The 22679-nt window shown below is 44.4% G+C and overlaps 1 protein-coding gene across 4 annotated transcripts in view; it reads left to right on the top strand.

Moving 5' to 3' along the window:
* Positions 1–1200: 1200 nt before the first annotated feature.
* The window catches only part of STAG2 (STAG2 cohesin complex component), a 69783-nt gene continuing 48304 nt past the window's right edge, over positions 1201–22679 (top strand). Inside the window, exon 1 of one of the 4 annotated variants that reach the window (XM_035112443.3) lies at positions 1201–1623. The gene's annotated coding sequence lies outside the window, so the exon portion shown is untranslated. Of the gene's footprint in view, positions 1624–3503; positions 3627–4319; positions 4718–22679 lie in introns of those variants that run through there. The other 3 variants (XM_088664499.1, XM_035112445.3, XM_035112444.3) reach the window with 3 other exon arrangements.

Consider the following 22679-nt stretch of genomic DNA (forward strand, 5'->3'; position numbering starts at 1 on the left):
AAACAAATCATTATAAAATACATAAAAGCATATAAAAACAAGTAGAGCAGGAATTCAGGACACTCATTTGCCCCAGCGAAATGCATATTGAATCACTGCAAATGTACAACCTAATTTTCCCCAAGCATATATTATGCTGAAACAAGCCCTTCTATGTTCAATGGGATTTTCTTCCACAAAGCAAGTATCTAAGCGTTAGCCATGCATCTGCTCAGGACCAGTGTACAGTATTCTGCCTATTCAGAACACACCTGCAATCCTGTGTTCAGTTTTGGGTGCAGTAATTTAAGAGGGATATTATTGACGAGCTGAAACATGTGCAGAGGAGGGCAACTAAGATGATCAAGGGTCTGAAAACCAAGCCTTATGAGCAATGGTTGAGGGAGTTGGGATTTTTAGCCTGGTCAAGAGAAGACTGAGAGGAGATATTAAAGCGATCTTCAAATATCTCAAGGCCTGTCCCATGGAGGATGGGGCAAGCTTGTGTTCTGCTGCTCAGGAGGCTGGGACCTGAGCCAATGGGTCGGGTCGTTCCGACTAAACAACAGTAAGAACTTTCTGATGGAATCCGCTGCTGGACAGCGAACCGGCCTCCCGCAGGTGGTGGACTCTGCCTCATTGGAGGTTTCTAGCATTGCAGAGGTCCCTTCCAACTCCACAATTTTATGATTCTGTAAGTCCGGAGGAGCCCAACGGAGCTTTTCCCCAGCCTAATTTCGGGGTCACGTGCACTCAGAAGCAAACCCCAGGTTATTTGCACCATGGGATTGTCGCGGAGCTGGGGGTGGGGCAACCTTCCTTCTCCTTCCTCTTCCCTCCGGATTGTTTTGCCCAGGGTGGGGTGGAGAGGGGCGGGGTATTGCACGGGATCCCTGGGCGCGCCTTGCTCATTATCATCACCATCCCTCCGCCTCTTCTGGGCGATACGTGCGGACTCGAGCCTCCCCCGCGCTCGCAGGGGAACAGCCAGGGGCGTGGTCGATGGCAGTGATGACGTAGCGAAGCGGAGGCGGAGAGAACTGGAAAGCGAGAGGAGGGGGGTGCGTGGGGAGGGGGTCGGAGAAAGAGGGCTGCACGAGCCGCGCACGCGCAGCACCTTGTTTACCCAGAATGTGTCTTATATGCCATCCTTTACCCCCCACCCCCTCCCTTGCATTCCCGAGTCCTCCCGGCAGATGCCGCTCTAGGCCCAGCAGCGGAGAGCGTGCTCGGTGGCCGCCAGGTGGCGCCTGCGCTCTCCATTCGCTCTCCTGCCGCCGAGCTGCGAACACCCCAAACAATCCCCAGCGCCGCCGCCACCGCCAAATTAAATAATCCGCCCGTTTCGCTCCCTTCAACCCCCCCTCCCACAACGCCCCGCTCGAGGGCCCCCCCTTCTCGGCCTTCCTACTAGGCCCCACTTTCCACCCCCCTCCCCCGCTGAGGGGGCCTTGAAGGTAAGGGGTCGACCTGACCCGAGTTGTTTGGCCTTGGAAGTGAGAGCAAGAGAGGGAAAGAAGAGAGGAGAGAAGCGAACAGCAATAATTACTTGGAAGAGGAGAGAGAGAGAGAGGACGGGGAGGAAAGGCGCACAGGGCCCGAGGAACCCCGTCACCGCCAATCCAGCGAGGCCTGCCGGGTGAGGTAAGTTCGACCGTGGCGTAGAAGCTTCTGGAAGTTTATTTTTCTGAGGAGGAAAAATTCCGAGGGGGGGAAGTTGTTTGTTTGAAATCAAATCGCCGCGAGGGGAGGGCGCGCGCGCCTGTTTGCGGGTTTTAAAAATCTTTTATGTTTTTTTTAAAAAAAACATTATTTTTTTGAGCGGCGGCGGAGGGGGCGTACGGAGAAGGAGGCAGCGGGCGGTGGGGGGGGGAGAGAAAGGGAAGCAGCCAACGGCAACAACAACAACGGCGGCGTTGTGTAATACATATAGATAGATATCTGGAAATATCGGTGTCCCTATCCATCTTTCTTTGAATATGGAATGTAGGGCAGGCCTCGGAACAGCTCGAGTCTGAGGGGAAACTCACAAGCGCAGGCAAGATGGAGGACGCGGGGCCGAGCGAGCGAGGAGGGAGAGGGAGGAGGAGATGGTGGGGGAAGAAGGCGAAGGAGCCCCACAGACGCTGCCTGCCCTCCCGCCTCCCCTCATTCGCTCGCCCCCTTTCCCGGCGCTCCCTTGGCGGACGCGGCGGCGGGAGGGAGCGAACCTGAAGACGGAAATAACCCCCTCAAGGAAAAAAAATCGCTCCAGCTTTAAATTGCTATTTTTTCCCCTCTTTCTCTGCATCCATTCCCCTCTCTCCAATCAACCTTTCAACCGGAGAGGAAAAAGGCCTAGCCCGCCTCCTTCGGGCACAAAAAATGGAGACTCGCCCCTATCCGTTCCTCTCTGCCCCCCCCCCCCCAAACAACGATCCAGGGGTAATTGTTTGGGGTGGGGAGGCTGCCAGGGTAGGTAAGGAGGATAAGATGCAAGCCTGTGTTGTCTACTATTAAGAGCTACGGCTGGCAAGATGGAGGATTTCCAGCAGATTATTTTGGGGGGGGGATGGAAATGGGTGTGCAGTGTGTGTGTGTGTTAGAAAAGGGCACTTCGTTGGATATGTTGGTGTTTTTTTTTTAAAAAAACACACACACACACTACCACCACCACCAGCAACAACGGCAGCACGAATGCCTAACCTCTTAACGTTGTGAACCGCCCTGAGATCTGTACATGAAGGGCGGTATACACATCGTAAAAATAATAATGATTCTCTCAACTCCCCAAGCTGGGAGAAGGCGAATCGGACTTCTCGGTTCTCCGTGGGAGGAAGCTACGGGGGCGCTTGTAAGACACGCTTGGTGGCAGAGAAATCAGGAAGGCTTAGTGGTTTTTCTGCCTTCCGATCCTTCTCTCACCCCCGTTCCCCCCCTCCACTTCAAAGCGATGAGAAGGAAAATGACATTTCCCTTTTTTGCATATTGGGGAATTAAAAACTTTCGAGCGGGCCTATGCCTCGAGCTGGACGGAAAACCCTCAACTTTTCTTGTCCTCCTGTGACTTTGGCAAAGGGACAGTATATCATGGGAAATGGATGCACTGGGAGGAGTGAACACTCCTGTCTTTCTCTCTGTTCGGGGAGGAACTTTTGCGCGAGTTGTTTTTCCACATCGATAATGATTTTTAAGTGAGTTGTTGGGAAAACGTGGGATTTGCTTCTTGCCCACTTCATCTCCACGCATTTTGAAAGTGTGAGGAATGTACTGCCCGATGTCCTGAACATGTTTACATAGAAGGAAATTGTACTGTGTTCAGAGAGCCTTTACTCACAAGTAAAAACCTCAAGGATTGTAACCTTAGACATGTTTCCCATCCCTCCTCCGGCCTTTTATGTTTTATGGTGGCCGCTTTGAACTGTTAGTGGTGATGGTGGGGGAACCAAACCCCTGTTCAAAGTGACTTTTTGGTGTGCTTGTGCTGCTGGAAACCCCGCTGGGCCGCTGCCGGGTGGGAGGAGAGGAAGAGGCGGAAGGAGGCTGTTTAATAGCTTTGGGTTTTTTTGTTTTGTTTTTGGCGCCACTTTTGTTTTAGATACATACTCTCTTGTCGCTCTTTTCCTCTCGTCTCCACACTCTTAGAAACTGAGCTGATTACTCTCCAGGTATGAACTGGTCCCATTTTCTTAGACGTAAACGTCCCCTTCCTGGCATTTTTGTATGTGTGTGTGTGTCCCAGAAAATAGGGCGGCGGCGAAATGACCCAAAGTGGATGAAACCTTGTGAGATTCTTCCCACTCCCGATTTTTGGTGGTGTGCGGTGTCTAGCGTGAACTTGCTGCCCTTGGATTTTGAAATGTGTTAGTTTTACCGCCTGCTTTTTCCATTTTCTGTAGATTTGCTAAGCTCTGTTTTGAACCTCTTTGTGTCCAGTTTCAGCACAAGTATGTATATATGGGGCAGGGTATTGATCAACTTGCCAGTCGACCTAAGCAACTGTGGGTCTCCCCGGGCGCTGCTGCCCTCGAGGCGTTCCACACCGTGGCTTGTAGCCCTTATTCGGTACGTAGTTCCCTTCCTGCGGTGAGGGAGGAGGCGCTTTTGGCTGCCACACCCCATGTTTGTTTCATTCTAGCCGAGGCTCGGCTCGGCTCGGCTCGTCCTGTCCCCTTTCCCCATGGAGATGCCGGCTTAGCTCCGTTCTCTCAACGCCTACGGGTTAAGAGAAGGAAACATGCCGAACAAAATTATCTGTTGTTGTCGTCGTCCTCCTCTTAGGGGAAGGAGGGTAGTTTTCTTTTTTTTTTATCAGCATCATGGGGGAGGGCGGGGAGTCGGGTTACCGAAGTGCGTCACACAGTCCTGGTTGATGGGGCCTACTCCGCAGCCGACTTGTGCTCTGATGCTCGCAGAAATCACCCCCGCCCACCCTGCATTCTCGCTTTCGTCAGCCTCCCTAGAAGACACCGAATCTTCTATTCTTGGCAAGTGGGTTTAAGTGCACTTGAGGAAAGGGCTGGATTTCTAAACATCTGAACACGCGTGTGTTTCTGAATGCAAATCATTTGAGTTTGTGGACAAAGTAGTGCATGATTTATGGCCTACTCCCTGAAAGTGCGCTGTAGAGAGAGATATTTCAATCCACACCTTGGGGCTGCCATCAGAAACATCACCTGGAGTCTTGCAGATACAGCATCTGTCCTGAATTTCAGCCAAAGCTTATGCCTCTCTTAAGGACACAACAGAAGCTTGCTTTGTAAGTTAAGATTGCTCTCAGTAGTGTGCCGTGCTTATAGATTTGGGGTGTTTTGCTGTGGAGATATAATAGTTTCCACGTGGTGTCTCTTCGACATAGGGTATGATATTTTGGAATAAAAGGACACGACGCTCCGTAGTGCATTGTTTATAAACAGCCAAAAGTTTCTCAGCAAGCTGGGAAGTGATGGTCAGTATTTTTACTTCCATAGATTAATAATGTTTCATGGTTTCATAACCTAGAGCCTGTCTTAGCCCAACCTCAAAAGGTGACCCACTTTTAAGATTATACTGTATTCCTTTCATTTTCTCTTCTTTGGCTCTCTCTTCCAACACCATTCCTTTCTTATTTCCTTGTCTTAATCCTGCCCTTCACCCTAGGGTTCCAAAGTGGGCTACAACAATTGAAACACAATATTAAAATAGTTCAGAACAACTTATAATCATAACTTGCTGCTCCTCTTGCAATTCACATTCAGTTGGATATGATCTACATGTGTCACTAGCCTATTTTATGACTGCTCCCTTACCACCTCAAACTAGGGCCATTTTTGACATTAGGTAACACTTTGTCCGAACTGTGGTGTCAAATATGTTTGTACAAAATGCTGAAAAGTTATTAACAGCTCTGTAATCTGGAGTGCTTAGTATTTAGTTGCTATTTTGTGAGTAAAAACAACTAAGAGTCTGGTTGGTACCTTATTGTGGCATTAGCTTTTCTGAACCAGAGCTTGCCTTTACTGTATAAGAGATCTGGCAAAGTGAGATGGCAAAGTGGCAAAGTCCACAAAAGCTTATGCCACAATAAATGGGTTAGTCTGTAGAGTGCCACTATATTCTTAGTTGCTCCTAGTGGAACAGACTAATGTGGCTACTCTTTTGAATTTTGTGAGACAAAACTAGGGTGCCTATAGGTTGATCAAACCAGTGGCATTTTTCAGGGTTTGGGGGTTGTGGAAGAACAATTTCTTGCTAGTTTTTTCTAGTTTCCATGGCTCTTGCTTTAGAACTTCGATAGGCAAATATATACATTCCTGAGAAAGATATTTGCTCTGGTGAACCCCAGGAGCAGAATTCACAGTGCAATTCCTTTCAAATAAATTTTTATTATTTTTTCTCATATTCTTTAACATCAAACAAATTATAATCAGAATTCACAGTGCAATTCAGAACAGTGCTATGCTGAGTGGGAAAGGTTAGGGTGTATCGTATAGTCCAATGCACTGAACTGGCCTTGAATTGGTATACAGGGGAAACTTGAAAAATTAGAATATCGTCGAAAAGTGCATTTATTTCAGTAATGCAACTTACTATTTTTTTCTTTTAATTTTTACAAATGCTTTCTTTTAGAAATTCCACAGTAATAAAACAAATAGTTACAATAATACAAAAATAAACATCACTATTACATTTCATTAATTACATTCCATTTATAATTGACCCACCTAACAACAAATAATTACATTACAACAAATAAGGCTTGACATATGTTGCTTTGCATGTCATGCATCTATCTCATATATTTGTTTCACTTTTTGAGTTGCATTACTGAAATAAATGCACTTTTTGACGATATTCTAATTTTCCGAGTTTCACCTGTAAGTAACGTATAGCAGCCAAAGCTCTCTTGGCATAAATTAAGGCGATAGAAGTTACACTGGTGTAGAGGGCAAAAGGGTGTGTGTCAAGAATGGGAAATGGGTATGCTGGAGTGGAGAGAGGATTTTAAAGCAAAGTAATGCTGATCCTAGCTGATTTCACTAGCAGGTGTAAGATGCACCACCAAGCTTACATTGCCATATAATCATCTTGGCTGTGAGTCCTGGAAGACCTGCTCCCTGTCTTTATAACCCTTTCCTACTTTGCCTGGGTGGGCAGTGCCCTGATGGACTCTAGCTGCAAAAGCTGAGGTGGCTGAGCAGACTATTGTGTTGGGGTATTGCTTGTGGGATTTTGTTGCTGTTGATATAATTTTTTGGTATAAAAACGAGATGGTTGGACAGTGTTCTCGAAGCTATGAACATGAGTTTGACCAAACTGCGGGAGGCAGTGGAAGACAGGAGTGCCTGGCGTGCTATGGTCCATGGGGTCATAGTCGTTTAGTCCAGTGTTTTTCAACCACTGTTCCGCGGCACACTAGTGTGCCGCGAGATGTTGCCTGGTGTGCCGTGGGAAGGCGGCATATAAATTCAATAAAAAATAAATTTAATTAAAATACATTTGTCACTAGGCGCACGATAACTGGCGGGGCTGCGCAGCTTCACAACCGCCAAGATCTTAAAGCTCTACCGCCCTTAAAGCTCTACCGCACTTGCAGTGATGGACAAGTTTTTGACAAGGAAAGAACTGGATATATATACTATATATATACTTTATATATAGTCAATATAGGCACAGAGTTAATTTTTTTAACATTTTCTAATGGTGGTGTGCCTCGTGATTTTTTTCATGAAACAAGTGTGCCTTTGCCCAAAAAAGGTTGAAAAACACTGGTTTAGTCGGAAACGACTAAACAACATAATTATTTTAAAATCTCATTATTTATGTGGAATTTGTTCAATTTGGTTATGTACTTTTTGATATGCTTTATTTCTGACTATTGTTGTTATGTCTCGTAATTTTGAAATTCTTTTTCTATTGTTAGGCACTTCAGCATACTGTAGTTTTATCTATGGAAAGGGAACATTCAAATAAAATGATGGTCTTCTTGCTTAGGATTGCTTTGCTCAAGACCACCACTTCCCTGATACCACATTCTTCTGCCAGTTCCCCCCTCCCTTTTTCCCTGGAGGCAGATGATGTCAAATTTATGCTCAAATTTGTCAAACGTTTCTGACTATGAACTTCATAACAGTTGGTGCTCACTCAGTAAATTACTGTCCTTTTGTTTCTCATAATATATATAGTTGCCCTGATGGAAGATAATGTCTGATAGCCTCAATTCCTATGCAATTCTGCTGAATTTTCAGGAAAATACACCCTATACATTTGTTGCCAGATCACATATTTACCATGTGTTGAATGTGTGTGAAGGGAAATGTATTTTTCATGTGTTTGATGGTTGACTTGACAATGTGAGTTTTCGAGACATTAGTGAATAGCCCAAAGTAATGTGGATAGGTGTTTGAACCAGGTCTCCCTGGTCTAAGACCAGCACTCTTAATTACTACCCAGTACTGTACTGGCTTTTCATATTAGTTGTGTTTGCAAGCGGGAATGGGGAGGAGTTGCTGATTCAGCCAGTGGTCATTCCTGATAGAGTAGAATGGTTGAAGGTTGGTAATATTGTAGAGTGCCATTCCAGGTTATGGAAAGTTGAAGTGATTACTCGCATGGTTGTGAGTCTGTTTGTTTTGTTTTGAACACATGGGCAGTTGCATTCATCTATAAAAAATAAAGTCAGTTTCTTGTTCAAGCAGTTTTTGATGGTGAGCACCATCTTAGGGCACACACAGATTGTATAGAAATGCCTTCCTCAGATAATATGCTTAGCTGAAGCTGTGTTTCTGGAACTGTGATATTATGTGTCTCAAAACAATGCTGTTATATATGACAATACTGTATAAATTGTTTATTTTTAAACAAACAGCTATGGCAAACTAGCCACATGTTTCTGTCTTGTCTTGATCCTCCCAAGGTAGTGGGCTATTACTGATCCCAGCAGATCTTATGAGTCCAGGGAAGGATTTCAAAAAATACATATTTCAGAGTCAGTTTATTAGCCACCATGCAGTCAACCACTACATTCAGGCACTAATCCAGGGGTTGCACAGCCACTCCTGATTTCAGGTGCTATGAAGAAATAATCTATATATCGTTGGTGTATTTATGACACCTCATCAGCCAAGGCAGACTTATCACAACCACTTTTACACCACTTATGGACCAATATTACCATGAGAAATGATTGCTTTAAAATTATTTCAAGCTAAGTGGTAGTGTTCTAATTCCTTTCTCATTTGCTTATTGAGTGCTTGTTGCTCTATAGCCCCTATAAGCGTTGCAACTATCAAAGAGGAGGCTTATTTCTGCCCATCTTGCCCCAAGAACCAATAATTCTGCACTGACTATTTGCACTATCCAAATAGTCAGTGAATGCAACCAAGCACAATATATACTGAGGAGACATAAAAATGGGGAAAGAAGCAGCATAACAGCAACATGCTGTTAGAGAAATAATGTGTTATCTCTCAGGGCACAGCAATGATAGGAAGAGAAATAATGGGAAGAAAAAAAAGGGAATAAATGAGCAGTTCTGTATTTGAGTTAGTTTGGGTGGATGGTGAGATTGTATATGTGAAGTGTGTTCTCTTCCACCCCATTTTTAGGGGTGTTTTCAATACTTTTAGCTGTTTTGGTTATATAATTGTGTTCCTCTTTCTACAAAAATGTTACCCATCCCAGTTTAGGGTAAACTATTGCATAGTAAAGCAAAGCACAGCAAATGCATTAAGCCATTTTCAGGTAGTTTTCTTAAACTGTGTTTAAGGGCAAGAGTAGACAAGCTTTTGCCCTCCAGATGTTCATGCACTTTAGCCTGGTTCACACATGACATTAAGCCATAGCTTATACATATCGCTTACTGTGAACGAACAAAGGGGGAAGGGGCAAACTATGGAAGTTACCCTGATCTCCTTAGAGCAGGGGTGTCAAACTCAAATTCATCGGGGGCCGCATCACCAGTTTGGTCACCCTCAAAGGGCCGGTTGTATCTGTAGGACTATGTGTCCACTCTTTATTATCATAAATTATTGTCATTGCATTCAATTATTACAGTTTTTTGTAATAATGTAAGTAATAACTAGCTCTGAAAGCAGAAACATAGTCAGAATAATGGCAAGTAGATATTCAAATGTACAATTATTGTACAATTTATTGAAAAATGATTTTTGGTAACTGCACTGGGTGGTGGAGGCTCGCTAGGGTTTCATGCAGGACCTTTGCAGAGCTACTAGTACCTGGAGATGCTGGGGTCCTTCTGCATGCAGGACAGATGTTCTGCCAGTGAGCCACCACCCTTCACCAAAGGGACTGGCTGAGGTTGACTCACTGGAGCTGCTCTCCTGGTTCCAGGGTTTAACGGCCAGAAGTATAAAGCAGCATCCTATGTTTCTGAGGAGAGGGAGGGGAGGGGAGGGAGGGAGGAAGGAAGAAAAGAGGGAGTGGGAGGAAGAGAGGAAGGAAGGAAAGAGGGGAGAGAAAGAAAGTAGGAAATAAGGAAGGGAATAAAGAAGGAAAGAAAAAGAAAGAGGGAGAGAAGATGGAAAGGGAGAAAGAAGGAAGGAAGTAGAGGGAAAGAAAGAATAAGAATGAGGGAGAGGAAGATGGGAAGGACGGAAGGAAGAAAGGAAGGAAGGAAGAAAGAAAGAAAGAAAGAAAAAGAAAAGATTGAGCAGGAGGGAGAGAGGAAGGAAAGAGGTGAGAGAAAGAAGAGTAGGAAAGAAGGAATAAAGAAGGAAAGAAAAAGAAAGACGGAGAGAAGACAGAGATAAAGAAGGAAGGAAGGAGAGGGAAAGAAAGAATAAGAACAAGAGAGAGGAAGAAAGAAAGGGAAGGGGGGGTCGCCGCCTTGATTCAGCGCCAGAAAAGAGTGCGAAGGGACCCAGGGGCAAAAAGCATTTCCCGTGCAGCGTGAGGCAGCGGGGGTCCGTTTTAGAAGTGCGTAAAGCCTCAGAGTTGCATGTCCGTGAGGCTGAACCGCTGCTGAGCTCATGTTTATGAGGCTGAGCCGCGGCAGGAGGAGGAGGAGGTGAGGCAAGAGGAGGCAGAGGCGGCGGCTTGCCGGGTCGGTGCCCGACAGCGCCGTGCGGAGAGTCCCGAGCCTCTGGGACGCAGCAGTGCTCTGTAGCACTTTGAATCCTCCTCCTCCACACGGCACTGCTGGGTGCTTTGTCTGTGTTTCAGCAGCAGCAGCCGTTTCCAGGCGCCGAGCCGTGGCAGGAGGAGGAGGATTCAAAGTGCTACAGAGCACTGCTGCATCGCAGAGGCTCGGGACTCTCCGTGCGGCGCTGCCGGGCACTGACCCGGCAAGCTGTCTCCTCCTCCTCCTGCTGTGGCTCGGGGCGCTCCACGCAGCGCTGCTCTGGCCGCCTTTCTACCCCCTCTGGCCCCAGCTGTTTGTCGGCGCGGTGCTTCAGCAGCAAGGTCCCGCTGCTGGGTCCCGCTGGCTGGGGCGCTCGGCGGGCCACATGACGAGGTCTGGTGGGCCAGATTTGGCCCCCGGGCCTTGTGTTTGACACCCGTGCCTTAGAGGAAAGGCATGATGCACATTGGAGGCAACTAAATTAAATTCACTAAAATATTGACATACATCTAGCTAAACATTTCTATAAGCAGCATACTCTGGTGCTCTGTCTTCTTTCCAAAACTAACAACACCATCACCTCAGCTACCTCAGCCTAGCTAGGGGCACTATGGTAAAAGTAGGCTTCCATAACCATTTACAGTGGTACCTCGCAAGACGAATGCCTCGCGTAACGGAAAACTCACTAGACGAAAGCGTCTTGTGATGTTTTTGGTGACTTGCAAGACAAAGTTTTCAATGGCTGCGCTTCTCAAGACAAAGTTTTTTAGCGGTTTTTTTTTTTTTGCTGCGGCAACCCGTGCTTTGCAAGACGAAATTATCGCTAGACAAAGCGACTAGCGGCACGAATTAATTTCGTCTTGCGAGGCACCACTGTACTTAGCTGAATGTGGAATCATAGACAGAAACAACAACCATACACACCTTCCTTTAGATGATCCAACAATCAGAACTGAGCACAAGGAGCCCATCTAGGAAGGTTAAAATTCTGCAGATCACCTGTAAGGAAAATGAGTGGGGTGCAGGATACAGTGCTTGCTCACTCCCCCCCCCCAAATAGCAGTTTAGCAGGATTTTAAAAGGTAAATGACCCCTGACAGTTAAGTCCAATTGCGATCAACTGGGGGTGTTGCGCTCATCTCGCTTTACTGGCCGAGGGAGCCAAGGTTTGTCCGCAGACAGTTTTTCTGGGTCATGTGGCCAGCATGACTAAGCTGCTTTTGGCAAAACCAGAGCAGCACACGGAAACTGCTGGAGCGGTACCTATTTATCTAATTGCACTTTGACGTGCTTTCAAACTGCTAGGTTGGCAGGAGCTGGGATGGGACCAAGCAACGGGAGATCACCCCGTCGCGGGCATTTGAACCGATTGGCAAGCCCTAGGCTCAGTGGTTTAGACCACAGTGCCACCCGTGGCCCACCACACAGGATTTTGGCTGCTTTCAAATAGTTCTGCATGTTCAGCCTTAGCTGCTCCACTCTGTTGGATCAGTATTTCTATCTTTTGCCTCTCAGTGTCTTAAGTTCTAGTGCAGCAGGAAGCCATGTGTTCTGCACACTATTTTTTTATCAGCTGAGATCATAAATTTGCTTGCTGTCCATTAGTTGTAAGGACGAGATTGCAAGGGGAAGCTGTGCAAATTGGCTGCAACAAATTGGCTATAGAAACCATGATAATAAGTATCAGCTTAATTTCCCCCAAGCTAAATAAGATCTTCTATCAGCATATGCATATTTCTTGAGAGCCACAAGCATAGATTTTCAAGTCAAGTCTCTGCTATGCATACAATTAAATTGGACGTATATTCCATAGTAGCAATTTGCTTTTGAAAGTCAATATTGGTTTCGACAAACCTTATAGAAAATAAGTTACAAAATTGTAGGGCAGCTATCAGGAAAACCTGTTCGTTGAACTTAAATATTGCAGAGACAGCATTGATGTAAGAAACTGTTGCTTAAATTCATGGTCACAGGTACAGTTTTTCCTGATTAAGGATGATATAGCTTTACCAAGGACAGTTTCCCATATATCTCCAATCAGGTCACAGTGTGAAATGAAGTGGAATACATGAGAAATATAAGACATACCCCGAAAATAAGCCATACTTCCGCGCCGCGGAAACCAACCCCCTCAGGCACCTCCACTCACAGAGTCACTCCAGGCGACTGGCACTGCAGGATCGCGATCAGCTGTGAAGCGGCGCTCCAAGAGCTCTGCTTAACAGCTGATCGCGCGCCCGCCTTGCTGGCTGCATCCCTGCGTTCCGCCTTCTCGTCCACCGCCGTCCCTGCCGCTTCCGTGCTTGCCGCCACCGCTGGGCTCACTGCTTCTTCCTTGCCTGGTCCGGCCAAGGAGCTTGCAGCGCCCTGCAGCGGTGGGCGGAGCACCTGAACCAGCGGCCTCCGCCTGGCCCAGCTAAGGACGCCTGCCGCCCTGCCACCCAGAACCGGTGGCTACTGCAGCGCCGAACACTCAAGAGAGTCCCGCAGTGCCCTGAGCTGTAAAAACCGTACCGGTAATAAAAAAAGAGAGACATCCCACCGAAAGTAAGCCACCCTGTGTTTTTTTTGAGGAAAAAAAGTTATAAGACAATGTCTTTAAAAAGGGGAAACACGGTAACCCCCCCCAAAAAAATCTTAGATGATATAAATATTCCTTCTGTTTAGGTTTTCACTGTTGAACAGCTAAATTTGATATGTTCCAAGTTTACCATCAAGATGATAAACAGTTCTAAATAAGTCAAAAGCTTAAGGTTTTGATTAACTAGAAAATATACAGCTCTAATTGGATTTTTCATTATGGCCAACAGTGCCATCTTTACTTATTTGTGAGTGGCAGACATTTAAGTCCCATTTACTGTGATGCCAACAAATAAAGGTTGAAATCTTTTCCCAATGCTATGTTTTTAAATAAGGTGAGAGGAAGTTTAGCATAAAATCAAAGATTCTGTAGCACTCTTCACTAAAGAACTGAATAAAAATCTATATCAATATAAAAGTTAACATTTGTTTGAGACAGAGTTTGTGCAGAGTTATTCCCATTTCTTCATCATTTGTCTAGAACTTTATACAGTAACTGAGAAAGAAAGATCAGTCACAGGATGTTATCAGTGCAGGTGTGCCAATGTACTGCTGCACCAAATAACTAAAGTGACACAAGTAATTCACAAAGCTGTACATGATGCTACCTCTTGGGTGTAATTAATGCATCTCTGTGTTAACTGGAGCATAGTGATAGAGGTTTCCTGTCTTCCAAGTTCTGTGAAGATGTGCTGTCTTTTGTGCAGTACAGTCTTTCCCAAAACCTTGGCTGTACTGTGTACTGCTAGAATTGCAGGAAAATACTACAGAACCACTTTGTACTTCTTTCCTGAAGCAATTTTAAGTAAAAGCTACCCATTCGGTTAAAAGAGATATACACAATGCTGACTGAGGTTGATGGGATTTGCGAGTCCAGCACCTTCAGGATACTGTCTTGACTGCCACTGACTTAGAGCAACCCTTCCTTACATAAAGTTGAATTTAAGATTTGCATTTTAATGCCTTTCCAGCCTTGCTCAGTAGGTCCACAAAAGTTTTTAGTTAATAGTGACGACAGCGGCGGCAGCAGCAACAATAACAAATACTAGCTGGAGACTGGCAGAGGAGGAAAGAAGAGGTCATTCTCCTCTCCAGCAGCCTGCTGAAACCAAGGGGGCAGCCCACTTGGTTTCTGTGGTGGGTGCAGGGGACAGATGGAGCAGTCCATCCCTCTTCCAGCAGATCGCTCAAAGTTACCAGCATGCTGTTCTTTGTCACCTATGATTACCAGGTTATGCATGATCAAGGCTTAAAATTCAAAACGTAATGAATGCTACTGTTTTGTGCTTCAACACAATACTGTGCTCACAGTACTGCTCACATATAATATATAATGAGGTGTGTGCAAAAACATATCTTCCAGAGTTTATCATCTGAAGAGAAAAAATTGTAATTCTTAGCTTCATAATACCAGCATACATCTAGGAACTCTTTAAGTTGTATGTCATAAGAATACTTTCAGTAAAGAGTAATAATATCAGTTATTTAACTATCAGTTATTTGGATGTAGTATATCATCCAATAAGGTGAACCTTTGCATTCTGTGCCAAGTTCAGAAAATCAGAGTATTAGCTGCACACCTTAGACACGCTTTTGTTTTATGAATTTACTAAATATGCAAGCACAATTGGTAAAGGCTATATATATATATATATTTGTTGGAATTATTCCAACTATATTAAGAAACCAAGAGGAAAATAACTTTATCGAAGACTGAGACTATTTGCATTTGTGGACACATATAAGTTCCTTAGCAGGATTAGTTCAAAGTCAAGCAATTATAATTAATGTGAAAGGAAAACTAGGGATTAATTAATAATTAGAATAAAAGGATAACAAAGCAGTGTTATGAACTATATAAATATATGAAACAGCAAAAGGGGTGAGGGGAAGTCAAAATATACATTTTTTGAGGAAATATTGGATTTGTATTTCTAAAACGTTTCAAAAAACTGAAAAATAAAATTTATATAATTTTACAGAAAGAACAGCAAAAATAGAAAGAAGATCATTTCAAATTAAAAGTATTACTGTAATAGTTAAAATTTGACGAAAGACTAACAGTAAAATAGCAAAAATCAAAGGAGTTCATTTGTACTGAAGGTTATGTTTGGCAAAGGAAGAACCAATAACCACCACTGTGAATTCCTTCTTCACTCCCAAGCACTCCCCAAAATTCAGACTTGCACAGGCACCCACAATGCACTAATCAGCCCAACAAAAGCAATTACTCCTGGCAATCTGTCACACAGCACACAAATTTCCTCTCCAGAGCTCCCTTTTGTTCTGCAAATTGGAGGTCTTGAGAAACAACAGAAACTCTTCCAAACAGTAGGATAAATTTCTGCTGGTTCTTACCTTCTCCATACATCAGTGCATTGGAAATACTTTGCTTCTCTTGCTGCCCCCCTGCATCATATAACTATGGGAAGGAAGACGCCCATAAATAATGGCTGACTAGTAAGCCAAGCAAAAATATGTAGTCCACAGGGACTGAACACATTGTTTTCCTCCTATAAGATTTCCTTTAGATCCCATATTCATGCAAACTCTGGGTGAATTCTGACTTTGTATAGCAAAAGAAAAACTTAAATGCCTACTGAGCATCATTTGCTCCTCCTTTAATATATGTATCTTCCAAGTACTATAGTTAACAAGGTTCTCCAGATCTGGTTGCCAGCAACGTATTGCTCAGTATCTCCACAAAATCATCAATATTATGAAACAAAACAAAACAAATTCCTCCCAGTAGCACTTTAGAGACCAAATAAGTTTGTCATTGGTATGAGCTTTCGTGTGCATACACACTTCTTCAGTTAATCAATATTATGATTTATCTAGCACAGCTTCGTTTTCCAATACCAGCCAAGAGAAGTTGACAAGATAATAATAAAGTTAACATGATAATAAAGTTAACTTACCACCACTACCCTGTACAGTGGTACCTTGGGTTACAGATGCTTCAGGTTACAGACTCCACTAACGCAGAAATAGTACCTCGGGTTAAGAACTTTGCTTCAGGATGAGAACAGAAATCGCACGGCGATGGCGCAGCAGCAGCGGGAGGCCCCGTTAGCTAAAGTGGTACTTCAGGTTAAGAACAGTTTCAGGTTAAGAACGGACCTCCAGAACAAATTTAAGTTCTTAACCCAAGGTACCACTGTATAATCATTTATTGTGATGGATGATGAGCTTACATTGGTCATTATATTATTATGCCATCTCCCATCAGCCCTAGCCAGCATGACCAGTTGACACACATGACAGACCAACAACATATGGAGGGCACCACATTAGCTATTCATACACTAGTGCAGGGGTCCCCAGACTATGGCCCCCGGGCCGGATGCGGCCCAATTGGCCTTCCAATCCGGCCTGCGACGACCCCCACCGCCCGCTGCCGCCGCCCGGTCTTATGGCGCGCGGCGCGGCGGCGATCTTACAAATCGGGAAAAATCGCCGAAAATCCTTTGTGTGCACCGGTCATTTCCGGTGCACTTCCGGGTCGGGGGAGGCCCATACGCATGCGCACAAGCGATTTTCGGCAATTTTTTCCCGGGCGTGTGCGCATGCGCACGGGTGCGCACTCTCCAGCCCTCCGGCCCGCCGCGCAGTCGGCGCGGCAGGCACCGGCCCGAAGCCCGGTAAGTCTGTGGACCCCGGCACTAGTGGAAGACAACTGCAAGCAGACAACCCAGATGTGAAAGGGGCAGAGGAATTACGAGATGTAGAAGCTGGACCAGGAGTCACATTGTTTAGCTGCCGTACTTGCTACTGTATCAAGCAAGCAATAAAAGTTGTTGGTAAGATGTCTGGATTCAGCTGTCTGAATATGTCTGTAAGATAACATGGAACCTTATGATGCGGAGCTACCACCTGCAAGCTCCAAATTGCAGGTCTCACTTCCACCCCCACCTGGCATTTGAAAATTCAAGAAAAGTGAATGCATTTTTATTTTGGCATTTGGATCCCAAAGGATTTTTCTCTCTCTGTATGGTTCTAGAATATGTTATAAACACTGCTGAATATTGAATGTTATTGTTACAGGTAGGTAGCCGTGTTGGTCTGAGTCGAAGCAAAATAAAAAAATTCCTTCAGTAGCACCTTAAAGACCAACTAAGACCAAAATAAAAACTTAGTTGGTCTTTAAGGTGCTACTGAAGGATATATATATATATATATATATAGAAAGAATGTTATTGTATTTGTTGGTTTTAAAATGACATTTTATTTATCTAGGTCGCTCTGTGCACTATATTGGAGAAAGGGTCTAACAGAAACCTTTAAAAGTTAAATAAAAAATATATCATACTGGATGAGTCAGATAAGGTACACTAATGCTAGCCCCTTGTACTTGAGTATACTGTTTCCAGCTGGCAACCTGTTAGAGAGGCTTAAGCACTGGCGGTACTTCAGAAGGAATAATGACATGACACTGTACCAGTTCTTGGTGAACAGGTGCAAGACCAAGAAGTCATTTTCAGCTTGACAGTCAGCCCGGAGAAGCCCAAGATCTTTGTGGGCTGGAATATAAAAATCCATCTGTGACAACTGAGGGAAACTTACAGTCAGGGAAGAAGCAATAAACAGCATCCAAGCACAGTCATAAAAAAGTGCTGAGTAAATAGGAAGTCTCTGAGTGGATTTAGCACAACCATTAGACAGATTGCCACTCCAGCTTCATGTAACAATCCTGCTGAAAATTTGAAACAAGAAACTACACTACTTAACCTGAAGCAAACTTTCCCATTGAAAGTAATGGAAAGTGGATTAATCCGTTCCAGACAGTCCATGGAGTACTTAAACTGAAGCATACTTAATCTGAAGCGAATTTTCCCATTGAAAGTAATGGGAAGTGGATTAATACGTTCCAGATGGGTCCGCGGAGTACTCAACCTGAAGCGTACATAACCCGAAGTATGAGTGTAATTGGTTCTGGAAGTCCATACTTAACCTGAAGCGTACTTAACCTGAAGCGAACTTTCCCATTGAAAGTAATGGGAAGTGGATTAATCTGTTCCAGACAGGTCCGCGGAGTACTTAAACTGAAAGTACTCAAACTGAGGCGTACTTAAACCGAGGTATGACTGTAGTAAAATAATGTGTTAAATGAAGTACCTGTGACACAGTGGGTCAGTGGGTCTGGTTGTTAACCAGAGGGTTGGTGGTTTGAGCCCACCCAGTGATGACTGGGTAAGATTCCTGCATTGCAGAGGGTTGGACTAGATGACTCTTGGGGTCCCTGCCGACTACAATTTTGTGATTCTTAGAAACGAAAGAAAATGCAGGAGACTTGAAACAAGCAGGAATTCCAACAGGTTTATAATCCACTCCTGTAAGCAAATTGGTGAATTTTTAAGGGAATTACAGAAGCATGTAAACTTCTGGTTGTCAAATAGTGAATGGGTCACTCAAATTGAGAGGGTATATTAATAATAATATGCAGTGGCTATTTCTACTAAAGAATAATCCACTGGTGGATATGGTTGTGGAGGGCGCTACTGCAACTGATCCTGAATAGTATGGATTATCTGGATCCACTTCAGTCAGAGTCCAGGCCTGGTTTCAGGACTGAATCAGCCTTGGGTGACCTTATTGAGAAGAACAGGAGGGGTGCAACCTGGTTACTCCTACTAGATTTCTCAGTGACCTTAGATATCAATTACCTTGTATTGTCCTTGATTGACTGGAGGGTGGGTATAAGAGACATGGTAAAGTGGTTCAATTCCTATTTGTGTAGTTGAGTCTTTTTCATCCATGGGCCGGTCCACCGTCCCTTAGACCATGTGGTGGGCCGGACTATATGTTGGAGGAAAAAAATGAATGAATTCCTATGCCCCACAAATAACCCAGAGATGCATTTTAAATAAAAGCACACATTCTACTCATGTAAAAAAATACTGATTCCCAGACTGTCTGTGGGCTGGATTGCGAAGGCAATTGGGCCACTTCTGGACCACGGGCCTTAGGTTGCCTACCCGTGGTCTAGAAAGTAGCATGGGGGAATGCTCTTCAATCTGTTGGCACTTGTGCTATGGAGCTCTGCAGAGAACTATTTTGCTTCCAGTGCTATTTGTAAAAGACTAACGCAGGTGGCGCTGTGGTTAAACCACAGAGCCTAGGGCTTGCTGATCAGAAGGTCGGCGGTTCGAATCCCTGCGACGGGGTGAGCTCCCGTTGCTCGGTCCCAGCTCCTGCCCACCTAGCAGTTCGAAAGCACAACAAAGTGCAAGTAGATAAATAGGGACTGCTACAGCGGGAAGGTAAACGGCGTTTCCGTGTGCTGCTCTGGTTCGCCAGAAGCAGCTTTGTCATGCTGGCCACATGACCTGGAAGCTGTACGCCGGCTCCCTCGGCCAATAATGCGAGATGAGCGCGCAACCGCAGAGTCGGTCACGACTGGACCTAATGGTCAGGGGTCCCTTTACCTTTACTTTAAGCATTTATATAAAATTTCTAGGTGATGTTTGGAGAACCTGTGGATGTACAATTTCCATCCTTTCTATTTCCTATGCATGCAGCACCTAGTGGGAGTTTTAGTCCAGCAATATCTTGAGGGCCACAAGTTCTTCAGTCCTGTTTTTGGTTTATGCTTTTTGTGCCTTGCCCATCATTTAATCTAATAGTGGGCTGAGATGGTTGAGTGCCAACAGATCTAGAGCCAAACAAAGTCCATTGGAAAAACAATTGAGAGGTATTGGTGTGGTTGGGTGAACCCAAGGTATGCAAAAATACAAAAAGAAAATGACAGAAGAATTGCACAATATTACCTGAGCATACTCAGTTGCCTTCAGGAGCCACAAAAATATTGAGATCCAATTGGAGAAGAGAGATGAAAATGTGCCCCTTGCAGCTTATAGAATCCTAGAGGGCACGGCTGACTGGTTGGAAGAGGTGCATACCTGTTATAATAAGGATACATTACAAAATTTAGTTACAGGTCCCACTTGCCCAGGGTTCCCGAAACTAAGGAGATGTGGCCCAATCGCCTTCTAAACCCGGCCCGCAGATGGTCCGGGAATCAGCATGTTTTTACATGAGAATGTGTTCTTTTATTTAAAATGCATCTCTGGGTTATTTGTGGGGCCTGCCTGGTGTTTCTACATTAGTAGAATGTGTCCTTTTATTTAAAATGCATCTGGGTTATTTGTGGGGCATAGGAATTCGTTCATATTTTTTTTCAAAATACAGTCCGGCCCCCCACAAGGTCTGAGGGACAGTGGACCGGCCCCCTGCTGAAAAAGTTTGCTGACCCCTGCGACTTGCCAGTGCCTTAAGTCTACTTCTGTATTTTGAAGGGCCCATTCATCTCAGCCAGTTGATGCAAATCACAAACTTTAACTACTGACTGTAACAGTCAGTAACTCTAGTGTAGCAGTAAAAATGCAGTCAAGTTTGGTTGCTCTCAATTTTTGTAGAGTGCTTATTTGGGGACTTTTGTCTCACAGTAGAGAACGCTTAAGTTAATAAATTGGTTCTTTTAACTGCCCACCAGCTTGCTATATCTTCACTTACTACCGTATAATGCCAGTTTTTGCCTAGTGTTGATTAGCATATTTCCCATGTCTGATCTGTTTTAAGGTGACACAGTCAGAATGACCTGCATTTTTTAAAATAAACATTTTAATTAGATTTTCCAATTTAAATATCTAATCCATTTTCAAATTATACAAATATCAATTAAACAATTAACCCAAATCTTCTGCCAAATTATACAAATTTAAATTTGACTTCCCATGCTTCAGAAATCACCGAAAATCGCTTGTGTGCATGCGTATGGGCCTCCCCCGACCCGGAAGTGCACCGGAAATGACCTCTTCTGGGTTGGGAGAGGCCCATACGCATGCGCAAAAAGGATTTTCGGCGATTTTTTCCTATTTTGAAGATCGGCGCCTTTTCAGGGGATATTTGCCAGATCAGAACTATAAACACACATCTAATGTCTTATTTATGGCTCTCCCCCTTTGACTAATATTGTAGCCGGCTTTATCTTCAATATGGCGGAATCTAAATTATAGCTGCGTCATAACTTTCTTGACAAGTTTCCAGCCGCTAATGAGATTGCTTCACTTTGATGTCCATATTTTAAGGAATCTTACCCACATTCCAAGCGAATCCAAGAATACATACTTTGATTATTTATATTTTCAATTCACACAGTTTTCATATTTAAGAAACCATATTAATTCAATAAATTTCACCACTTTCCGATCTCGCTTGCTTTATAAATGTTTACGGTTCTCCAGGAGGGAGTTTTGTTAAGTGAATTGTAAAGCATAATAAAGCAGAATTATAAAGTTCTCGCTCCCTCCTTCAGCTCCGTCACATATCATTTCTTTGCTGATTACATTTCTCAGTTATCTTTGTTTTTTCAGTGGCTGAGCTTAGCAGAATAAATCTTCTTTCCTTGTCTGAAGCATGTCCATGACTTATATGTTTTCGTACAGTGTATTTAATGGGGGCTTTCCATCCAGTGCCCCCAACCTCTCCTTCCTTCCTTCCTTCCTAAGTCGAAGCTGGTAGTGGGCATCTGCCGATGAGACTGCATCTTCCCGTACCCCGGGAAGACTTTGGGAGGCTGCATACTCCCCTTTACAGGTTCGTAAATTACCCCGTGGGAACCAGAGAGATGGTATTTTCAGCCATCTTTTACGGCAATCCAAGCGGAAGTGAAGACCTGCATTTTAAATGAGAAGGCAGTGCAGTGCTAAGACCTGGGAAACCAGGGTTTAAATTCCTACTCAGCTGTGAAGCTCACCAAGTGACCTTGGGCCACTTACAGCCTCACAGCATAACCTACCTTACAGGGGCGTAGTAGAAATTAAATGAGATGGGGATTGGAACCATGTATGCAACCTTGAGCTCCTTGGAGAAAAGGTGTGATATAAATGCAAAAACAAACAAACAAATAAACCACATCTAACCAAGATAAAACTCTTCTGGTCAAATAATTTAATTTGCTTACACCTAACCTCTCCCCTCCCCCTCCCCTTCATTCAAAGGGTGAATTTCATACACGGCAACTTGAGAGAGAAGTTACCTTACAGCAAAATGAAATAATTTCTTTGTTGTATCAATTAATCAGTAAAGCTCTACTGCGGGGGAATTGTTCTTTAAAGCTTTGTATTCGGTAAAGAAAGTTGCAGAGAAATTGTGCAAATCATTGGGGTTAAGTCCGGGGGGGGGGTACAGAAAGGGTTGGCAGTGTAGTAAAAGCAAGGCACAATCTACAGTGCATGTGTATAACATCTGGAGGTTCTTGTGTTTGGATACAGTACGCATGCTTGCATTGCTGAATACACATTTAATTGAGTAAACAAGTGCCCTTGCTTGCACATGAATGGATGTCTGGATTTATCCATTGTACTCTGCATTGCACTTAAGCTAGTGTAAGTTGAAAAGGTAAAGGGACCCCTGACAATTAAGTCCAGTTGCAAATGACTGGGGTTGCGGCGTCCATCTCGCTTTACAGACCGAGGGAGCCGGCGTTTGTCCGCTTCCGCAGACAGTTTTTCTGGGTCATGTGGCCAGCATGATTAAGCTGCTTTTGGTGAAACCAGAGCAGTGCACGGAAACGCTG

This window comes from Zootoca vivipara, chromosome Z2, assembly GCF_965207765.1.
Source record: "Zootoca vivipara chromosome Z2, rZooViv2.hap1.1, whole genome shotgun sequence".
Taxonomy (NCBI): domain Eukaryota; kingdom Metazoa; phylum Chordata; class Lepidosauria; order Squamata; family Lacertidae; genus Zootoca; species Zootoca vivipara.